We start from the raw sequence: 21,219 nt of genomic DNA on the forward strand, positions 1-21,219 counted from the left end.
GTTGTGTTTCTTTTGGGCTTTTCTCTGTGGATATAGGTAATGGCCATGGACACAATTGTACCATGATGTCTCATAGGCTGCTTTTCCCCCCTTTTGTATTGTGGAAGCATGTTTTTTTTAATCTGCATAAATGTTTCCATGAAAACAGAGAATACTTGAACACGCAGCCAAGAGGTGGAAATCCATGTGTCCATCAACAGATGAATGGATAGAGAAGGTCCTCCACGCACATGGCGGACTATGACTAGCCTTGAACAGGAAGGATGTTTTGCACCTGCTACGATGTGGATGGACCTTGAGGACATGATGGTGAGTGACATAAGCCAGACACAGAAGGACAAATCCTGTGTGATTCAGGTATATGGATTCCCTAGAGGAGTCCCATCCATAGAGACAGAGAGTAGATGGTGAGGCCCGGGGGTAGCGACAGGGACAGGGAGCTAGTGTTTCATGGGGACAGAACTTCAATTTGGGCAGATGGAGAGTTCTGGGGGCGGATGGTAGGGATGGTTGCATGTGAATGTGCTCCATGCTACTGAGCTGTGCACTTAAAAATAGGCAAACTAGTGATTTTTATGCTGTGTGTATTTTATTATAATAAAGAAATAAAAAGGCATCCCAACGAAACCCCCTTGGAGGTGTTGTACAATCCAGTGCTCAGTCAGTGGTAGATTGTGAGAGGGCTGGTGGAGCCTGGAGCCCCAAACCTGTCAGAGTTCCCTTCTAGGCTGAAGACACATTGCAAGGGACTCCTGGGGACACAATCCAAATTGAAGAGCAGAGGGGTAATAAACACAGAAAAGAAAGTCCTGGTAAAAGCAAGGGGCGATACTTTATATAAATGAATAAGGGAGTACTGTTAATGGGTGCAGGGTCTCCTTCTGGTACATGTCACAACAGGAGACACATAGGGTGGGGACACAGTGTGTCCTTGTCCCCTGACATCACAACATACAGCCAGATCTACTGTAAAAGTTGTAAAGACGCAAGAAAGAGTATAAAATTGTCACAAGGATGGATGGACATGAGGGTAATGGAAATGGGACATCTGGTATACCCCAAATCTGCTGTAAAAGTTGTAAAGACACAGGGAAGTGTATTAAATCATGAAATCATCCCAAGAATGGACAGACATCAGGGTCACGGAAATGGGACATCTGATATACCCCACCAACCTCTTGCAGAGAAGCAGTCTCCCTTGCGTGAGCCCTCCACCGTGGGTGATAAACACATACAATGGAATAGAATTCAGCCTTAAAAACAAACGAAATCTGCTCTATGGGCCAACATGCTTGAACGTGGAGGACACTGCACTTAGTGAAATCAGCCAGTCACAGGACAAATCTCACATGATTCTGCTTAAGGCGGGGTTGGTAATCCACAAGCAGAAAGTCTCAATGACCCAAGACGAATAATTTTTAGACATCTGCCATACAGCATTGTACACTCAAAAATTTGTCAAGAGGGTAGCTCCCCGGTTACCTGTTTCTACTGCGATAAAAAAAAAAATATTACATTTTTATGACCCACTTTTCCCCCTTAGAGCTACATTAAAAATAGTTTCATGTGTTTGAAACAAGGAAAGAAAGCCAGAGAATGTGCTTTCCAAGTAGCAATCATTTTACTGTGATCCTAGCGGACGTGAATGACTTATTTATGGGTCAGATATGCTACCAGGGGTGGGACAAGGGTTGGTTGAATGAGACGTTCACTTGTCCTTAAAAGAGGCAAGATCAGGACTTTTCATCTCTCCAGTAGAACTCATCAGGGCACTGACACCTGTCTCTACCTGCAGAGATCCTGTATTTATTTAGAGGGTTCCTGGTTGCTTATCATGGATTTCTTTTTTTTTTTTAAATTGCATTCAGTTTCACTGTTTAGAATCACTGTATTAAATATTTGTTGCAATAACTGAGCTTTTGGGGTCACCCCCTAAATTTTCTACCCCATGCAGATGCCTCACCTGAGTCCGAGCCCTGGGACTGATGACCCAATCGGGAAGTTTCCTGGCCAGAAAAACCAACCCAGAGAGTGTACCTGTGTTTCAGAGTGGGCATGCCCGTGTGCTGCTGCGACCGGTGTCCGTGGACGATCCATCGGAATTCATTTGACATGGAACGCTCGATCCTAATCAGATATCTGGATGGCTAAAGTAATGGACAGAGTCCAGCCTAAAAATCGATTCGTCAGATAACTTATGAACCTATTAATTGCTTGTTAGGCAATCTATCATGCTATCCCAGGAACGGCGAGTGACGTAGGCTATTTTTCTAATGAACAAGCCGAGACTCTAAAGATTTCAATTTACACTTGATCAGTGAGTGAGTTACGAGACCCTCGCTCTCTATTAATGAGCCCAGTGGATCATTACGGCCGAGGAAATATTAGAAACATCCTCTGCTAATTTACTTCACCGGCGGAGAAAACAGAGGCCAACGAAGCCTGGGTCTTAAAATCCAGCGTGTTTCCTGAAACAGCATGCCCGCGTGTGCAGACCGGCAGCGGACATCTCGCCAACCCTCCTGCAAGGGGGAGCAGCACGGGTAGACGGCTTCCCGTAGCAAAAGTTTTGCAAGAGCAAAACCCGAGATTAAATTTTCAGAAACAATACTCGGAGTAAATTCAGGGTCTCGAGGACTGGTACAAAGGGTCTCATTAAATGATACCGTATGCACTTGAGCTGGGCAATGTCTTACAAAGTAGGAGCTGGGAAATCACACTGGCACTCTTTAGTGACACGGAAGAGACTTTCCATCTACTTTTGTTCGTTGGAATACGCAAAGCTGAAAGATATCCTTCGCCAAACGAGCCTTGTCCCGCTGTAGGAAAGCAAGGTGTGAGCATCAGGAGACAGGTCCTGCAGTCTGCCCATTAAGGGAACTGGCATTTGAAGGTCCTGGGGGGTGATGCCCATTCTTGCCCCAGCTCCTCAGGGGTTGCGGGGAGACCTAGGGCTCACGTTCATGCTCACCCTTATGTCATGGGCTCTGCATGCCCCAGGCTACACCAGATGGCACCAACAACCCAGCTACCCCAGAGCACGGCCCTCTGCAAAGGGCTCCCTGCAAATAAAGACCAGATGTTGCAGTCTTTATCTTAACAAGCACAGATTCCGATTAACCCGGAATTTGTACTCTTCTAGAATTAGTTTGATTTAGCTCTGTCTCAACAACTAAGCCAAGGGAAAAGAAAGTCTAAAAATTGTATGCAGAGGAAAAGAGGGGAGAAAAAAATTCGGAACACATGGCTCAGCCTTATTTGTAGAGCAGACAGAAATATCCATTAGAATTACGTCGATTTGCCAGACCGCCGGCGACCCTTTGAAAAACATTAGTGATGGCGGACTTGCGCGCGGAGGCCGTTTTCTGCCATTCCCTGGCTCTCGACGTGCAGAGACGAATATGTCACTGTCCGGGCCAGTCGGTCCAGTCCATTGAACTTGGGAAAGGAACACACGACCCAAAGTCTCTGGAAACCCAGGGAGAAACTTGAGAACGTGAACATATGTACCTGGAGGAAATGATAGAATGTGCATACAGTAATCATCTTCAGTGACTAGAATAGAAACAGACATTCTTGGACAGGACCTTCGGTCATTAAAGCTTTTCTGGAAGAATTTGGAACACAAGGAAGCAGAGCCGAGGAATCATCTATCGCCCCGGGAGAACTTTTACCTCTGGGGAGGAAGGGCAGGCTTGTCAGAGGCATGCCGATAATTACCGATTATAAGTGGCCTCTACACCTTCGGGCTGGAAACACCCAACTTGGCTTCTTCCCTCGGATCACATGAGGTCAAGTTGGAGAATTGTGAAGGGCGGGTCCTTGTGTTGCTTCCTTCCCGTGCTTCCTGCATGCTTGCGAGGTGCTCCAACCTCAGCACATGAGGAAAAAGGAGACGTTCAACCAGGACGATTAGTAAAACAACAACGAAAACCCAACCACCTTGCAAAGAGATTAAAAATCAAATGTGCCTGGGCTCCACACGGTGTTGGTCTTGGCCATGGGAAAATGGATCTCCATCCCGTGCATGTTTTGGGACGAGGGGAAGCAAGCCAGGCCCTACCATTATGCCATTTCTTGCTTCGTAGCGAATTTCACTTAAACTCTGAACCTTTTGATAGGTAATTACAGGCAGGAAACCAAGCACATATGAATTTTGTATTTATGGTCCATACCGAGGTCACCCTTGAAAATTCCTAAAAAACTGCCTTCAGAAATACGTTTTTATTTTAATTGCATTTCCCCCTGCTTCTGGTTGGGCATGGCCAGCTAAAAAAAAAATAAAAATAAAAAAGAAGAAGAACAAAACCAAAACGGAACAGCACAGATGTTTTCCAGGACACGTGGAGACCCTGGCAGTGTCCCATGGATCCCCCCACTGCCATGTCCACAGACACAACATGCTTCCTCCACAGACACGACATGGCGGACATCCAGCCTGGATAAGGAAGGTTATTTGCCTCCCTTCAATATTTTTAAAAATCAGGTGTTCAGGGACTTCATTGAGGCACACTTAGCTGTAATAATTATGAATCTCCATAGGCATACAGACATGAACATCCGTATCCGTATCTCATAAGAACAGTGTCCACTGGAGGCTGGATGTGGCTTCCTGACCTCTCTCCTTCCAGCAGGTTGGGTGGGAATTCCCTCCTTCCATTTTCTCATCCTTCTTGGTTCTTGCGTCTCCTTGGCTGTTCCCAAGTCCTTCTCTCCCACCGCCATTTTGGTCCTTTGAAAGTCAGACAATCAGGTTCTCCTTCTTGGCATCCCACTCTAGTGTGGTGAATAGAACACGCCACCACCATCAACTGTGGAATTCATTTTTCTTCTGCCCCGGAGTCCAGGAAAGCTCTGCAAATAACCTTCCCAACCATGGCAGAAGCTCCAACGCCAACCGTGATGTCCTTGAGCTCACGTCAGAGCAAGACGGGGACACCCCTGCTCCCAGAGATCTGAGGAGCATCTGCTGTCCACCTTGGTACGTGCTCTTCTCCTCCCTCTGTTGGCACTTCTGTTCATCTAGCAGGATGTGGGAAGGAAGGCATCGTTGGGGACTGTGGCCATTGTTCCAGATGGAGGTGGCTACATGGATTCGGACTTGCTGTCTCTGGTGTGCCTTTGTGTGGATATACATTTGTTCTTCATGTGTCACTGTATTCTGGATGGTCCCATCTGGAGTCAACCTGGTATCACCACCATCTGCCTTTTCTGCCCACGTTCCCCTCTTCCAGGTATCCAGACCACCATTCTCCCAGCCTTCTCAGATGTGGCCCACCTTCCCAATGGCTCATACCAATCAGTCATCACACTCAGTTATGATTGGGTCAACCCCGATCCCATGTGCAAACTCACAACTCCTTTTGATAGTAGACTTGTCACTTTTTAAATTCTACTTTTTATATACATTCCCAGTAAGAGATGTCAAAAGTACAGAAGATTTTACAGAGCCATCCATAGCTCTTCCAAATTTTGGCTTTCGCACGATTTTGCTGTATTCTTGTTGCTGTTTTTGTTTGGGCTTCACAGCGCTCAGTAGAGATGCAATTCTTGGATCCAAGACTTGGGGGACGTTTTTAAAGCCTCTCATTAGCCAACCACGCCCTCTCCCAAATGGTCCCAATTCTATACTGCCTTCTGTGGAACATGTCCACACTAGTGGTATCATTGTGGGGGAAAGGCATCTACTTGCAAGACTGCAATGGGGTCGGATTGTTTAAAAGACGGTATTTCTCTAGTGTTTCACCAAAATCAAACGTTTTCTTTTGATTATTGGCCATTTGTGTCATGTCTTTTGGCTTTTTCTCTATAGGGGAACTGAATCTGTGATTTGCAACAATCCTTTATGTATTAACGATGTTTTTGGCATATACTGTATTTTCTGTATGTTTCCTCATGTTCCCCTTTAATTCTGTATATATTTCACGACACACACGAATCTTAATTTTTTTCTTTTTAAATATGGAGCCCAATGCAGGGCTTGAACTCATGACCCTGAGATCATGACCTGAGCAGAAATCAAGAGTCGGACACTTAACCAACTGAGCCCCCCAGGAGCCCCTTGAATTTTTTCTTTTTATGGAATGAATTAGAAAAACCGCTTTTTTTTTTTAAGATTTTATTTATTTATTTGACAGAGATAGAGACAGCCAGCGAGAGAGGGAACACAAGCAGGGGGAGTGGGAGAGGAAGAAGCAGGCTCATAGCAGAGGAGCCTGACGTGGGGCTTGATCCCATAATGCCGGCATCACGCCCTGAGCCGAAGGCAGACGCTTAACCGCTGTGCCACCCAGGCGCCCCTAGAAAAACCGCTTTTGTCACATCATAAACTCTTGGCATATTTCTTCATTGTCACGGATCTGTCTAGTCCCATGCCAGCCCCTTACTGCTTTCATTTATTATGTCTTTATAAAGGGTTTTATCGTCTGCTAACGTAGGCTCCCTCTGTTCATTCTTCTTCAAAAATGGCGACAGGCTTTCACCAAGTTATCCTTGCAGAAGCATGTTGAAATCACTCTACTCTTTCTAAACTTAAAAAAAAAAATTCCTGGAAGGATTAAGCCTGTATTTAAATTTGGGAAATATTGATCTATTTATATAATATTAAACCTTTATATCCAGAAAGGCAACATGCTTCTCCGTTTAAATATTCTTTTATGTGTATCAGTAAAGATTTCAGGGTGTCCATTTCAAAAGCTCCAGTACGTTTCTTATAAAATTCACTCCCAAGCATTTTACATTTTGTTGCAATGATGGCATGACCCTATAATATGTTTTGCATTTTGTATTTCCATCATACGGACACTGTTCCTACTGGCATTATTTTTTTTTCATCATAGTTTGCCCCGTTTACTGGTTCCTGCTTTCTATATTCCTTTCATCCTTGTTCAAGGAAGTCTGTTCTCAGGTCCCATAATAACTAGTTATTTATTTCTCTGCTGTCTAGAATCCAGCGATTTCACCAAGAGTGATCCTAATTTTGTCTACCTTCCAAAAATTCAACCTCATGTTTGTCTTTTGTCTCATGATATTACTTGAAAAGTACCAAACGGTCTTAACTCAGCCATAGTCTTGTTCCTTCCCTCCACGTGAATTCTTCCAACATCTCTACTCTCAGGATGCTCACAGAATTCATCCTATATCCCCATTTTATGAATTTCTTTTCTGGTGTTGCCCCATGTCTATTCTCTTAGCAATCCCGTCTTTACCTGATTCCCCTTCAAAGCCCTTCTGAATGCCTTCTCTCCACTGCCCTATCTGTCTCATCCATCCCATATCCCACTGCCCCACTCACTCCCCCAAGCCAGCTTTTATGATGCTATTGTCCCACACAGGGCTGTGTTGCTTGCCAGACCCACCACACATCCCCAATGATCTCGAACCTCGCTTAGCTGGCCCCACTTTGTCCTCCAACCTTACTCAATGTCAAGTAACGCATGTCATGTCATGGCCACCCAAGATGGCGCAACATTCCTACAAAGTGTGCCCGCCCATCTCCATGCCCTTTCTCCCCCAGAGCAATGCTATGGTACTCTATACCCACATCTGTGTGTCACCCTGGAGCAAACCTCCAAACCATAGAAAGTCCTGATCACAACCGACAAATATGGCGGCTCTAACAAGAGCATGCATTGAACAGCACTTGCTAGGTACCAAACTCTTCCACGTATGCCTCCCCTCAGGTAATCCACACTTGAAGATGGGAAAACTGAGGCACAGAGAGACGCTCCTCTGTGCCCCTACTCTGGGGACACTTCTACTTAATGGGGTTGGAGGATCTCAACTGTGATGCGTGGCAGAATATTCAGGGGGGGTTGTGGAAATACAGGACACAGGCAGCATCCCAGAGCAATGGAGGGAAGGATCCCTGGGTGGGACCACGTATCGATGTACCTCAAGATTCCCAGGTGACCACTGTACAGGAGCAAAGTGTTCCTGGAAGCTCTTGGCGTCCCCACCTGGATCTCAAAGTTAACCTCACAAGGACACGCGAGCAGGAGAGACTCATACAGACGTACAGAGTGTACATTTTCTGGCACATGGGAGCCTTCTTTCCCAAGGAATTGAAGACGCAGGTATTTGGCCCTGGCTTTGGGGAGGAGGGGGTAGACATCTGAAAGGGTGTGAACAACATGGGACAAAGAGGGGAACCTAGCATGCGTCTTGGGATTCTGTCTCCATGACCCCCTGTCTCGGGGATAAGGATGGTCCTCTCCTCGCACCCATTTCAGGAAAAAGAAAGACAAGGTCAGAGTGACTTCTTGCCCGTGCCATTTTCTCAATCTCCTTTGGCTTAAAATACCCGATGTACCAAGGTGCCATATTTTGAGGTGGTGTGACCCACACCCCATCACCAGTGCCTTCCCAGTCACCCCATGAGATGCTTTGAGGCCCTACTTTCCCCGTACTCCCCGCAAAGCCCATTACAGTATAGACACGGCAATAAATACACACTGAGTTCAAGGACTCAGGAAACAACCAGCGTCCTGTCCTCCCCTGTCCTTAAACCCACACATCTTCCCATCTGACACGTGCCTGACAGCGTCAGTCTTTGCGTATGCGGTCCGCATCTCCCCACTCTGGGGCAGGCACCACGAACCCTGCCTTTTTCATAAGCCTCCTGGTCCAGGGCCCTAAATTCGACATCAGTGATGTGCATAAGCCCGGAGTCACGATGCTCTTTGCACGACGAAAACGTCTGCACGTCGGAGCCCTCTCGGGTAATCGGCCCGCCGTTCTGACTTGGAGACACGACACATTTAGCAAAGCCCCGCCGAGTACATAATGTTTTTCTCCTTCACGGGCAGACTTTCAAAAGGCCCACTCTCCGAATCCGGGCTCCGTGTGTTTTACTGCAGTACCGTTGGGAAGGAAGCGGAGACGTCCTTTAGACAGTGTGGTCGGACATGGCCCATCAACACCCCCGCGTCACTGGCATTCTTTGAAGCCCCGTTGAAACGGCCATCGGCATTGAGCTCGGAGGGGGCAGGAGAAAAACACAGTGTTTAAGAGCAAATGACGATCAAGGCTTGTGGCCCAGCCTCGTTTATTTTCGGGTCAGGGATTTGCCCCGCGGAACGGGTAGCTTGTGCAAAGCAGACGGTCCAAGCATGGGCTGGTGGCCGCGTTTGGGGGCTGCTGGTTTCCTCTGTTTGCAGGAACAGGGGTTGTGCAGTGGGATTTTCCAGCCTGGAGTGCGTGGGTGCAAGGGAAGCCAGGATGCAGTGGAGACAGGACGTGCCCGGAGTCTGTAAGAGCGTCCCCTGGACCCCTCTCTCCAGGGTCTGGGGAGTCAGAAATCCTTCCAGCCAAAATGGGCAACGTGGTGCAGGGTAAGAGGCATGCTAGGGGCTTCTGCTGGGAAACCAGCCTGGCCTGGAAGAAACTCTGAAAGGATCACCTGGGTCTGGGGGCTGTGCCCCCACAGGCTGGCAAGTGGCCCATCCAAGGGACAGCCTGTGTGGAGAGGCTGGGCCCAGGGAAAAGGAGGCCTATTTGAATACGAAAGGCCTCCTTCACAAAGGCGGGACCCCCTGCCCAGCTGGTCTCTGCAGGGTCCTCGGGTCTTTTTGTCCTCCTCACAATGCTCATGGCCCCTGGGGGCAGCTGCGGTGACCTCCTAAAGCCCCAAAGAGTCCTGGAGGCTCCATTTGCGCTGAGCCCCTGACAATCAAGGCAGTCATTTCTCGGTTAATGTTTCCCTAAAGACCTGCGCGAGGCTTCAGTTCTGAGCGCATGTTGCTTGCTGTAAATCAGAATCATGTATTTAGGGACCGGCGTGACCGTCGAAAATCAGTGAGGGTGATAAGAAAGGATAAGAAAGGAGCATTTTGGAAAGGTGCCAAGTCTAGGACCGGGAGGCAAAATATTTGTCTATTTCAGGGTTTTTCAACATGAGTGCCATAGGCATCTAGGGCTGGATGACTCTGATGTGGGCGTCCTGGGCTCTGCAGGGCATTCAGCAGCATCTCTGGTCTCCACCAACCCTGTGCCAGGAGCATCCCCCCACCCCAAGTTGTGACAAGAAAAAATGTCCCAAACATGGCAAAGTGTCTCCCAGGGACACAATCAATCTGGTTGCCAATCATTGCTGTAGATAGATAAATGGATTCGTAGATAGATACGGTGGATAGATGGAGCACTACCGACATCTGGGGCTGGACCACTCTTGGAGGTGAGGCGTCCTATACACTGTAGGGTAATGAGCAGTATCTCTGGTCTCCAACCACCAGACACCAGGAATCCCATCTCCCCAGTCACATCACCCCCAAGTGTCTCCACACATTGCCAACTGTCCCCTGGGGGCAGAATCACCCCCACCCCCTATGGTCGGGAACCACTAATCTATCCCATTCCTATCTTCTCTGTGTAAAGGCTAGAACCGCCCCCTCCCAGCCTAGCACATAGGAACAGATTTCTGGCCAAAGGGAGACAATTTAATCTGTGACAACACAGCCACTAATAAACTTTGGAAAGGCGTAGGTCTAGTGTCTGGAAGAGCTGTTTCTGTCAACAGGCATAAGAGCGAATGCTCACGTTATGTGCTGTGGGGGCCCCTCGCCAGCATCACACTGTAAACTGCTCTCTGCATGTGGTCACAACGAAGCTAGCTCATTCCCTTTGGGGGAAGGGAGTGCATTTAGCCCAGGACGGGAAGGAAATGCACTGCATGTGTGCAACAAAGTCCTTGGGGACCCACAGTAGTGGATATAACAAAGTCCCTAATTTTACTTATGGCCAATGGACGATGAAAGAAGCCCCCACATTGCAACAGAATGTTGGAGCCTTGAAATTGCTCAGACGGGTACAGTAGGACCTAAGGGAGTGAGGCCTCTGTGTTAAAGGGGTTTCACAACGTGGACGGATTGCAAGATGGTGCCTGCTCAGTTAAAAAACGCCATTTTTCTGTGACCCTGTCCCATTTAGGGGCCCTGCCCTAACCAGACTTCCATACGCAGCAGAGTGGAGGCTGTTCCGTTTTCCTTTAATCCATTTAAGGCCAGGGAAAGATAGCCCCCAGGCCAAGTTCTTGTGGGTTACATCCATTCTTTGCCTCCTGCATTTTGTTGTCATGAACTGAAAATAGGTGCTGGCCCCCAGACGTTGACAATGGGATTCTCACCAGACCATGTGGAAACCATCTTATTGTTGGAAGCATTTTCTTCCATCCACGGATGGATGGAACCACAGAAGGTGGTCCATCCCTAAAATGGAATATTGCTCAGCCATGAAAAGGAATGGATCTCTGACACCTGTGACCACGCGGAGGGTTCTGGAAAACACAATGCTCAGTGAAAGAAGGAGACACCAAAGTCCACATTGTGTATGATACCATTTATATGATTAGTGAGAATGTCTGCCTGTGGGGTTGAGAGCCATGTCCTCTGTTGTAACCAGAGTCCACCTTCGTGGGTGATGACGCCCCACGAGGGCATTGGTGACAATCGGCTCCCTTTTGGGGTAATGGTAGGCAGGAAAGTTCAGTGAGAAAGTCTGGTTTCAAGTGCCTGCAGCTCAAAATATTCCATATGCCAAAGATGCACATTCTGGGGCCAGGGCTTGTCCCAAACTCCCATGACCCCATTTCCAGGTGGCAATGTGGGGTCCCATGACTCCATATTCCACTACCCTTTGATGGATATAGGGTCTCCTTTTCGGGGGGTTGAGAATGTTCTGGAACCAGAAAGGGGTGGTGCTTAAACAACACGGCAAATGTGCTAACTGTCCCTGAGTCATTCACTTCAACATGGTTACGTTCATGGGATGTGAATTTCATCCCACTTGAAACATGGCATTTAAAATAAATTAAAATAAGAATTAAACCATTTAAAAACCAAAGTTAAGATTCTTTAAAAATTTAAAAGGCAAAACCAAACAAAAATGCATGTACTTAGAGCATAGGGCACAATCGCCAAGGTACACGACGTACAACATTGGGGGTAAATCTGGCCCCCTCTGTGTTTGTAAATAAAGTTTTATTGGCACGGCTCTGCTGGGTGACTCACGATGACTCCTGGTCTGGACCAGAAAAGCCTAGGTGTCAGAGAGAGGCTGTCTGTTTAAGTAGCATGGTGGGATTTCATAGCTGCTTTATTATTTTTAAGCCCCTTTAACTAAAAACTCTCTCAACGTAAGAAATCCTAATTATCCCCGTAAGAACGCAAGCTCGTTTTTCTTAATCTCCAGGGAGTTGAGCCCACGGTAGATAAAATGCAAAGTTGCATTATCTTTAGACAGATCTTTAGATCTATCTATCTTTAGATCTATCTATCTTTAGAGTCTCTCATAAGTAGACACAGGGATGCCCAAAATTTGCCCATATTCTTAAGTCATTGAGGGTTGAAAATCCACGGAGCCTGAGCCCCAGTGCTGGTCTCGTAGCTCATTGTGCATGCCCATAGCACATAAAGCTTAATGGATTTTATGGTTTTCTCCCCAGTCCCTCGGATATGCTTAAATCATGATAAAGATCCCACCTCCCATTGTTTGGACGTTTGGCTCCATCCGCGTCTTGACGGTTCTCCTGGACTTACCAGCTCTGCCTTGGTGATGTCTCCAGAGTGGACTTGGTATCATCCTCCCCCATGTTGGTTCCAGTTTGGGTGGATACTGAAGACACATTTATAAACTCAGCTTCCAATTGTGTTGTCCTTGTCCAAAGTGATGCAAAGAAATGAGTAATGGAACCACGTCATGGGGAAGGACAAGGAAGGGAGGAGAGAGGGAGGGAGGGAGGACAGAAGGAAGGAAGGGAGGAAGGGAAGGAGGGTGCACACGTCAGCCCCTCGCGCAGGGTCTCGCATGGAGTAGATGCCCAGCATGTTACTATAGCTGCGTTTGAACAGCAGAAATGTCCGTGCACCTCTGTCCTATGCGAGTCTGTGGCCGTCATGCCCTTGCCCTTTACCCATCCAGAGTGTAAGGGTGTGAGTGTCACAATTCCAGTCTCTCCCCTTGCCTTTCCTTTGAAATGTTCGAATAAAAACAAATGCTCGGCAGCTCCCATACCGTTATTTACCTTTTTTTCATTATTTATGTGCTATTCCCAGTATAATAACATGAAGCGTTGGTTGTATTATGCGACGGAAATTTTATTATTTATACACAATAAACGTATTCATTAATAATTGACTGAATTACATAGACAGCACACAAATAAATATAGCAAATTATTAATTTATAACACACTGGGGGGATTTATAAAATTCCAGTAAATATAGTCTTTAATCAACTATAGACTTCTAAAAAGCTCTTTATATTAAGGTTCACATCTTGTTTATCTATACCCACTAATTGAATATTTATATATTTGCATATTAGCAGATAGGAGCTACTTTTCTTTTTTTTTTTTAATAGGGGCTAAGGTACCGTCTCAGAAAGGATTCATTGCCGAAGTGGAATGCAAAGACGTTGGTTCAATGAATGGATTCGCTGTGACTGAATCCGCAAGTTGAGATTCTTTCTGTGTCTAGAGTAGTAACAAACACCGAAGTGATCTAAGACTTTCTTGAAAGCCCGTTGTAGAAGCTAAGTGTGCAAATGTTAACTGTGTGCATCTGTTTCCCTGGGCTCGTCCATTTTTTTTCTATATTACAAGAATTGAAATGAAGATGTGGGCGTATCAAGCTACAGAAAAAAAGTATATGTGACGGCTAGCATTTCCTATGTAATGAAAGGCCCCAGAACCCAGTACCTTAAAACAAGGAGCGTTTATTTTGCCTCAAACACCAGTGGGCTGGCTAGGTCGGCAGTGACGGAGATGGCCTCTCTTCTGTGGGCGGGTTCTTAGTCAACGTGGATGAGACAGCTGGGACCTGGGATGGCCTCCCATCCTTTAGGAGGAGAGACCTTGTATGTTGGTGGAAGGTCTCCCAGCAGGAGGACAAACAGCCTGATGTACATGGGCTTTTCTGGTCAGGAGCAACAGCAAGGACGGGAACTATGGCCGCCATTTTGCACACAGGCTACCCCAGGAATACTTCAAGCACGGAGTTTTAAATAAACCCCATTGATACACCCATTTGATAAGCTCATTGATATGCTCACAAACCCCATGGATGAGCTTATTTTCAACCAAAATCTTCTTCTTTTTAGTCTTCAGTCATGACTCAAGAGAATCACGAAGACTTTGGGGATGGACCCTGGAACCCACACTGAAGGTATTTCTAAAACAAAAGAAGGTGCTTAGAGAAACAGATCCTGTGTGTTCGAGGCATAGCGCATGTGTCGTATTACCAATTTGGAAGACCCTGTCTTCATGGAAACGCTAGGCAAAAGCCTGCGGATCGAATTTGCTCTTTCTGCGTACGAGCTTCATAACTGAAGGAAAGTCGGAACTACTTGGAGAAGTTTGGATGTGAACTCACAGAGCTGATTAAAGAAACAAGAAAGCAGGCTCGAAAAGAATTACCGAGCACGAGTATTATTATTATAATACTATTATTATTCAGAGATGACAATAGAAGGTTGGGTGGTAATTCAACTCTTGATCCAACTAGGTGAAGAAACTTGGCCTCAAAAGCTATCGCCCCAGGGGTCTCATGGCCACTCAAAGACACAGTGGTGAGGTTGTGAAACAGTTTCAGAAGGGATGTAGAGGGATAAAGAAATACGACAGGTGGGGAGGGTTGGAGAACCAGAAGGCAAGGTACAAGACACAGTGTGTGTGTTTTAGGGAACCTGAAAATACCCCACCTGAGGTATGTCTCATATACGAGAAGACTTGTCCGGGAGAACCAACCCTGGTGAAATGGTGATGCGCAGTGGGCTGCCTGCAGAAAGGAGTGTCCTGTGCCTCCTGCTAGTAGAGATGGTATGTCCTCCTCTATAGACCCCTGGGAGGGCAGCAAGGAGACCACTTTCTCGAAGGCAAGAGCCACGGGTATCGTCAGTAAGCACATAAACCACATCTTCCTGGGGGTGGAGTTTGGATATTTCTGAACAAAACCGAGAGCCAAGATCTAAGCCCCAGGGAACCCCCTGACCGTTCACCGATTGAAGAAACTTCTCACAAATTACATTTCTCCATCTGCGTCAGGGAGCTGTTGCCAAAAGCCATCCAGGACTCTTTCCTGCTCTGGTGTTTCATGAGAAGAAGATAATCTGATTTCATGTGAATAAAAAAAAAAAATTTCCCCAAAAGGAACCCATCAGAATCTCTCTCTGTCATAACCTATGGAGTGAAAGAAATATACATGAAATCAGCCACTTCAGAAATAGCAGGGAAATACACAAAAAGAGTATATCCACTTTTGGTTCAGCTCCTCTTTCTCTAAGGAACGCCCTCGAGGTATTCTCAAAGGTTTTGTTTTTTTGTTTTTTGTTTTTTTGTTTTCCTTCTTCCTGACACGCGATAAGTCCAAACATATCTCCAGGCTCAGGAATGGATTGTGCAAACGTGTTTACGGACGTGTTCAGTTGTCATCATACCCTCGTACAACCACATCTCCTCTGCTCCCTCCAAACCCCGCTGGGGGTTAGGCAAACCTACCTGACAAATCCTCTAACAGTTGATGAAACGGTCCGTAAGCCCTCCAGCAACAGAGCATGCTTTCTCTAGGAAGAGGCAGTTGTTCCCAGCAGTAAAAGCATTCTTTCCTTTGATGGTCTTCCACGATGAACTCTATGAGGGTCCTAGGGCTGCAGCAATAAATGACCAAATCTGTGAGACTTAAAACAATGGGAATTTATCCTGCCCCAGGTCTGGAGACCAGACGTTTGAGATCCAGGTGGGGCACAACCACTGAGATCCAGGTGGGGCAGGACGACTGAGATCCAGGCAGGTCAGGGCCGTGCTCCCTCCAGAGGCTCCAGGGGAAAGTCCTTCCGCCTCTTCCAGCTTCTGGGGCTCCAGGCGTCCCTGGCCTGGTGACCACATCCCTCCCATCTCTGCCTCTGTGTTCACGTGGCTTCTCCTCTGTGTCTACATCTCTTATAAGGACACCCGTCATGGGGTTTAGGGCCCTTTCATGATACTTTGTCATGGTATCCCTAGGAAGCAAACGCAGAAGGGAAGTTGTTAAATTCAGAACCCAGTTGATACCCTGCCGAATCTGACAAAGGAAAACATCATCTTCCAGCCATTACCGCTTCCCTGGAGCTCAGCTGGATCACTGAACAAACACCCCCAATTTTCATACTAGGGGCTTTTGTAACAATACAACCGTGCTCTGTTCTACAATGTGAAAGTGGTTAAAGGTGGAATTTAACACAAGTGCATTTGCAGAAGGGGTGGGGGATGAGTGAGTTTCTTTTCTCTGGAAAGAAACAAGGCTCGAAGCGGTGAAAACCTGCACAGAAGTCGGCATCTGCCAGGAATCCAGCGCTCAGATGGAATCAAAAGATGAGGGAGCGCTCTGGGATTTTTATGACTCGCGACACTTGTGTGAAATCTGTTTCTGGGTTAACAGTTTCCTTCATTTTACGTATAACCCCCGCAGTGAAAAGTGTTGTCAACAGAGCCCCTTCTCCACTGTCAGACACAGTGCAAGCTCCCTACGGGTCCCTCCCCATAGATCGGGTTAATGTCTCCTCACCATTGCAGGGAACTGAACCACCACTGTCCACTGCTTGACTGATTCCAATCAGTGCTCACTGCATGTTCCATTATGGCGGTCTGTTCCCTGAACTGTGTCCTGTTGCCCAACAAAGTATGAGCGCTAGGAGGACATAGATTATGGTTGTATTTGTAAGCCCTACATAGAGCCTGGGATGCTCAGAAGACAGAATGAATTAATGAATAGCCCCTTCTTTGTCCCAAAGTCTGCAGCGACATCTTTCCTTTCAACCCGTCTCAATCCCAGGCAGCCTTCTCCTCTGGTTTTTTCAATATGGCAGCCCCTTTGACTCATCATCACCACCAGTCTCCAGAAGGAATGCATAGTCCCTGCTACGGTTCAACATTGTTGGGAATTATCTCTCTCCACGTGAAGCCCCTCACCGTGGTCTTTGGCATTATGGCTCAAAATGGCAAAGACTTCATTATTCTCCTTGAGACCCCTTGACTTTTGGATAGAGTCCTTTAGATCTGCCCATCCATACAATTTATTATGTGTCCTGCTCACCAGGGTCCACTGAGGGTCCTGGTCTACTTCTTTCCCGCTCTTTCCTCCTACATTTTGCTTGGTTCCTTGATACAAACCAGATAACCTCACCAGTTTCCATCAGCCCTCGCTGGGTTTAATTCAGTTCTGTTCAGCATGAAATGCACACTCTGTGTCAGGTACTGGGCTGGGTGCTCCCGGCACAGGAAGTCATTCCAACGAGGCACTGAACCCTCACCCACACCTCTTGTGTACCAAGCCATGTCATTCCTCACTTCTAACCACATTTTTACTCTAGGTGCCATTAACCAGGAACCCAACCTGACCAATCTCCACTACATAACTTGACATGTGAGGACAGCCTCATGGAACCACACACTCTTTCAAAGACATGGAGCCAAACAGTGTCAACATAGCCTCCACCAAAGGTGTACAATTTGGTGGCACCCAGAGAGAGAGGTATGCAGACAGAGCCGTTTACAATGCAATCTGAGAAAGCTACACGGCATGCTCCCTGCATGTGTATACAATCTCCCACACGCCCCTGCGTGCCCCCACATGCACCCGTGAGCAGAGCGTGCGGGACATATGGTCTCAACATGTACCCGTCTTCTCGCCAAGTGATCTCATTTAATTTATGACCTCTGAGCTTCCTCCACTCATCCATCAGCAGAAGCACATGGATCTTAATAATTAATGCAATAAAGAAAAGCTTTTCAGGGGGCTCAGGATCATCCCAAGTTGTCTCATAACTGATGTATTGATCTTTGGTATGATTTACATCTGTGATATCCTAGCCCTCTCTCTGCAGTCCCAGACAATCAGCTTTCTAGGGTTCGCGGCTATTCCTGCTTTGGGTGTTTAATAGATGAGAATAGAAGGCTGGATAGATGGGTGGATGGATGGATGGATAGATAGATAGATAGATAGATAGATAGATAATAGATGATGGATGGATGAATGGATAGATAGATGATAGATGGATAGATAGGAGATGGATGGATAGACAGATGATGGATGGATTGATAGACAGATGATGGATGGATGGATAGACAGATGATGGATGGATGGCTAGACAGATGATGGATGGATGGGTGGATAGATAGATGATGGATGGATAGATAGATGATGGATGGAGAAATAGATGATGGATAGATGGATGGATGGATAGATAGGTGACGGATAGATAGATGATGGATGATGGATGGATGGATGGATAGATAGATGATGGATAGATAGATGATGGATGGAGAAATAGATGATGGATAGATAGATGGATGGATAGGTAGACAGATGATGGATGGATGGGTGGATAGATAGATGTTGGATGGATGGATAGATAGATGATGGATAGATGGATGGATGGATAGATAGACAGATGATGGATGATGGATGGATAGATAGATGATGGATAGATGGATGGATAGTTAGATGGTAAGTAGCTACAGGTACACATGCACATTGATGTACGTGTGTGTGTGTGTGTGTGTGTGTGTATATATATATATACTTATTTTGTTTAATACATACAGTGATCTCACTTTAAAAACCCGATGCCATTAGTTAAAAGCAATTATTTCTATGCTATGATAGACCAACTTTTAAAAAATTCACATTGTCCACCATATGACCACTCTCACTGCCCCATAAAACAGACGTGGAGAATTTTCGTGGTAATCAGCCAGAGCTGTATATAAGAAGCACAGATTTTGCCGTTTTTATGAAAGCAGCTGATTCAACCACGCTTTTTGGACTCACGATTCGTCTTCCCATCTCTAACCTCTGTGCTTTCAAATAAGTGCAGCTAAGAACGTTCCCATTTCTTCAAAATACCGGCACTCTCACTGCCTATTATGCGAAGGTAAAGTCTGCAAAACTGAGTCTCGTTGGTGTAACCTCGTTGAACGTCATTTGTGTCTAATGCTGATGATTCCTTGGGGTTTCTCACTCTTGTCCTAAAATGCTCAGGTATGCACCCAAGGTGTAGATGATGGCTCTTCTGTATGTCAGTCTTTCAAGCAACGGATCCATGTTCCTTCCTAAGAGAAAACACAGGAACTTCTCCTATTCATTCATTTGATCTGGGTGATTCAACATTGGCGCTCTGTAACGTGGAGAGGTGGGAACAGCGTGTGCACGTTGGTGAGAAAACGCCACGCGGGAAGCAGAGCCTTTTCTCCAAGGTAACTGATGAGTTCCGTATGACCTGAAGTTAGCTAGCCGCCGTTTCCCCACGTGGGCGTATCTCTCACATGCATGGCGTTCCGTTCACACCTTCCTCTGCCACCACCACTGTGACCTCCTGAGTGCTGGAAAAACGCCTACACCTGGTCTTCTTGGAAACTGCACCTGTGCCCAAGGGTGTCTCGCTCTTGGAGGTGGAGGGCGGGAACCAAACCAGCCTGGGACATGGACCCCATTGCTCTCTGGAGCTCTGTCCCCATGCTTGGGTGTACGTGTATCCTCCCTGTGCACCCAAAACCTCCAGACCCTCACCGTTGTCTGCAAACACCTGCTCCAACCCCTGTCCTCCCAGCAACCTTCTGTGTGCAGGACATGGAACGTTCTCCCTAGGTTGTCCTACTACACTCTCCCACCCCACATTTTATCCCCGTGCATCCCTCCTCCCTACCCTTAGCGAGAACATTCTGGTATCAGCCAGAACATCAGAAGCCAACACTTACCCTTGACCGGAGACAACTGGGGAACACTGCAGGTGTCTGGACCCTAAGGAAGCATGCTTTTGGCTTCATCTGTCTTCCCATGTGTCCTTCTGGATGGAGAGAGCTTCCTCCCACCTTCCTCTCCACATTCCCCACTCCTGTCCCTCTTCATCGGGGCTCTGTCCTATTTCCGCCCCATCATTCCACGATGCCTACTCCTTCCATGCGTGTATCAAGAATGGAGAAAACGAGAACCTGCTGAGGAAACATCCGTCTATTCTCTAAGATCGATATCACATAGACTCAAATTTCCGAGTCCAACACAAGAATAGACTAAAAATCCTGGGTGTTTGCTAATGGAACACAGCGCCAAGTCCCCTTTGTGTTAAAAAGGAAATCGTAAAGAAAACCAGTGATTATGTATTTAGACCCAAAGCATAATGAGAGACCAAGTTCCCGATCTGTGGGACCCCGGCGAGGCGGTATTTAGAAATAATGGCTGTGAACATCTGTCGCAAAGCAGTACCATTCCCTACAGACACAGGCCGTGCCGAGTCAGCACAAGAAGTTCTAGAAATGCTGATCAGAGCAATGAAAATGAAGGGGCGCCTCAGTCAGTGATGTGAGCATCTGGTCTCGATCTCAGCTCAGGTCATGGTCTCAGGGCTGTGAGATCGAGCCCCGTGTCGGGTTCTGCACGGGGCATGGAGTGTGCTTTAAAAAAAATAAAAAATAAAAAATGTGCGTGGTGGAGCGGTAGGCAAGGACACATCCTCCCCCGAAAGCCCGCAAGTCCATGATTATTCACACGACAGAGCTCTAAGAAAACTTGCTGGGAAATCCACATTTTCGTACGTATACAGACAGATGATGACCAAAGCAGCTAAGCTGATTTGGGGTGTGTTTCATGGGATGTGCTCTGGTTTCTATAACGCAAAAAAAAAAAAAAAAAAAAAGCTCCTGTAGAAACAGTAGATTCATTGCAAGTGCTGCTTGAAGGTGAAGCTAAGGTCCTGGGGCAGCTTCTTGGTTCAAACTCCAATCTGTGCACCAGTGGCCGAGCCCTAAAGATGTCCGTGCCCCTCGGGTCCTGCCTCTGAAAGGGTCTCACTGTTTCTGTGATGCCCTCGCTGCTCGGGTCCTGCATTTTAGGGGGTTTGGTGGGGGTTTGGTGGGTGAGTGTCCTCCGGCCCCCCTCCAGGCCGAGCGCAGGAACTCAACAGATGCATGCTGCTTTTGGGAAGGTCCCAAGAGAGCCCTCTCTGCTCCACCCAGACTGGAGGACGGACAAGCTGCACCGTTGAAACCCCAGACATCTGGATACTTCAACTTTTAGACCCGAGAACCCTGCCCACGCTTGTCAGAGCTCAGTTAGCCCCTCTCACCTCCTGAATGTCTGCCTCCAGGGGAAAAAAAAAAAAATAAAACACGCCAGCCCCCCGAGTTAACGCCAATGGGATCGGAAACATATGGATTAATATTTCAGCAAAATATTCATGAGTTCGCGGGAGTGA

The sequence above is a fragment of the Ursus americanus genome, chromosome X, assembly GCF_024610735.1.
Source record: "Ursus americanus isolate L20-20 chromosome X, mUrsAme1.1.p, whole genome shotgun sequence".
Taxonomy (NCBI): Eukaryota; Metazoa; Chordata; class Mammalia; order Carnivora; family Ursidae; genus Ursus; species Ursus americanus.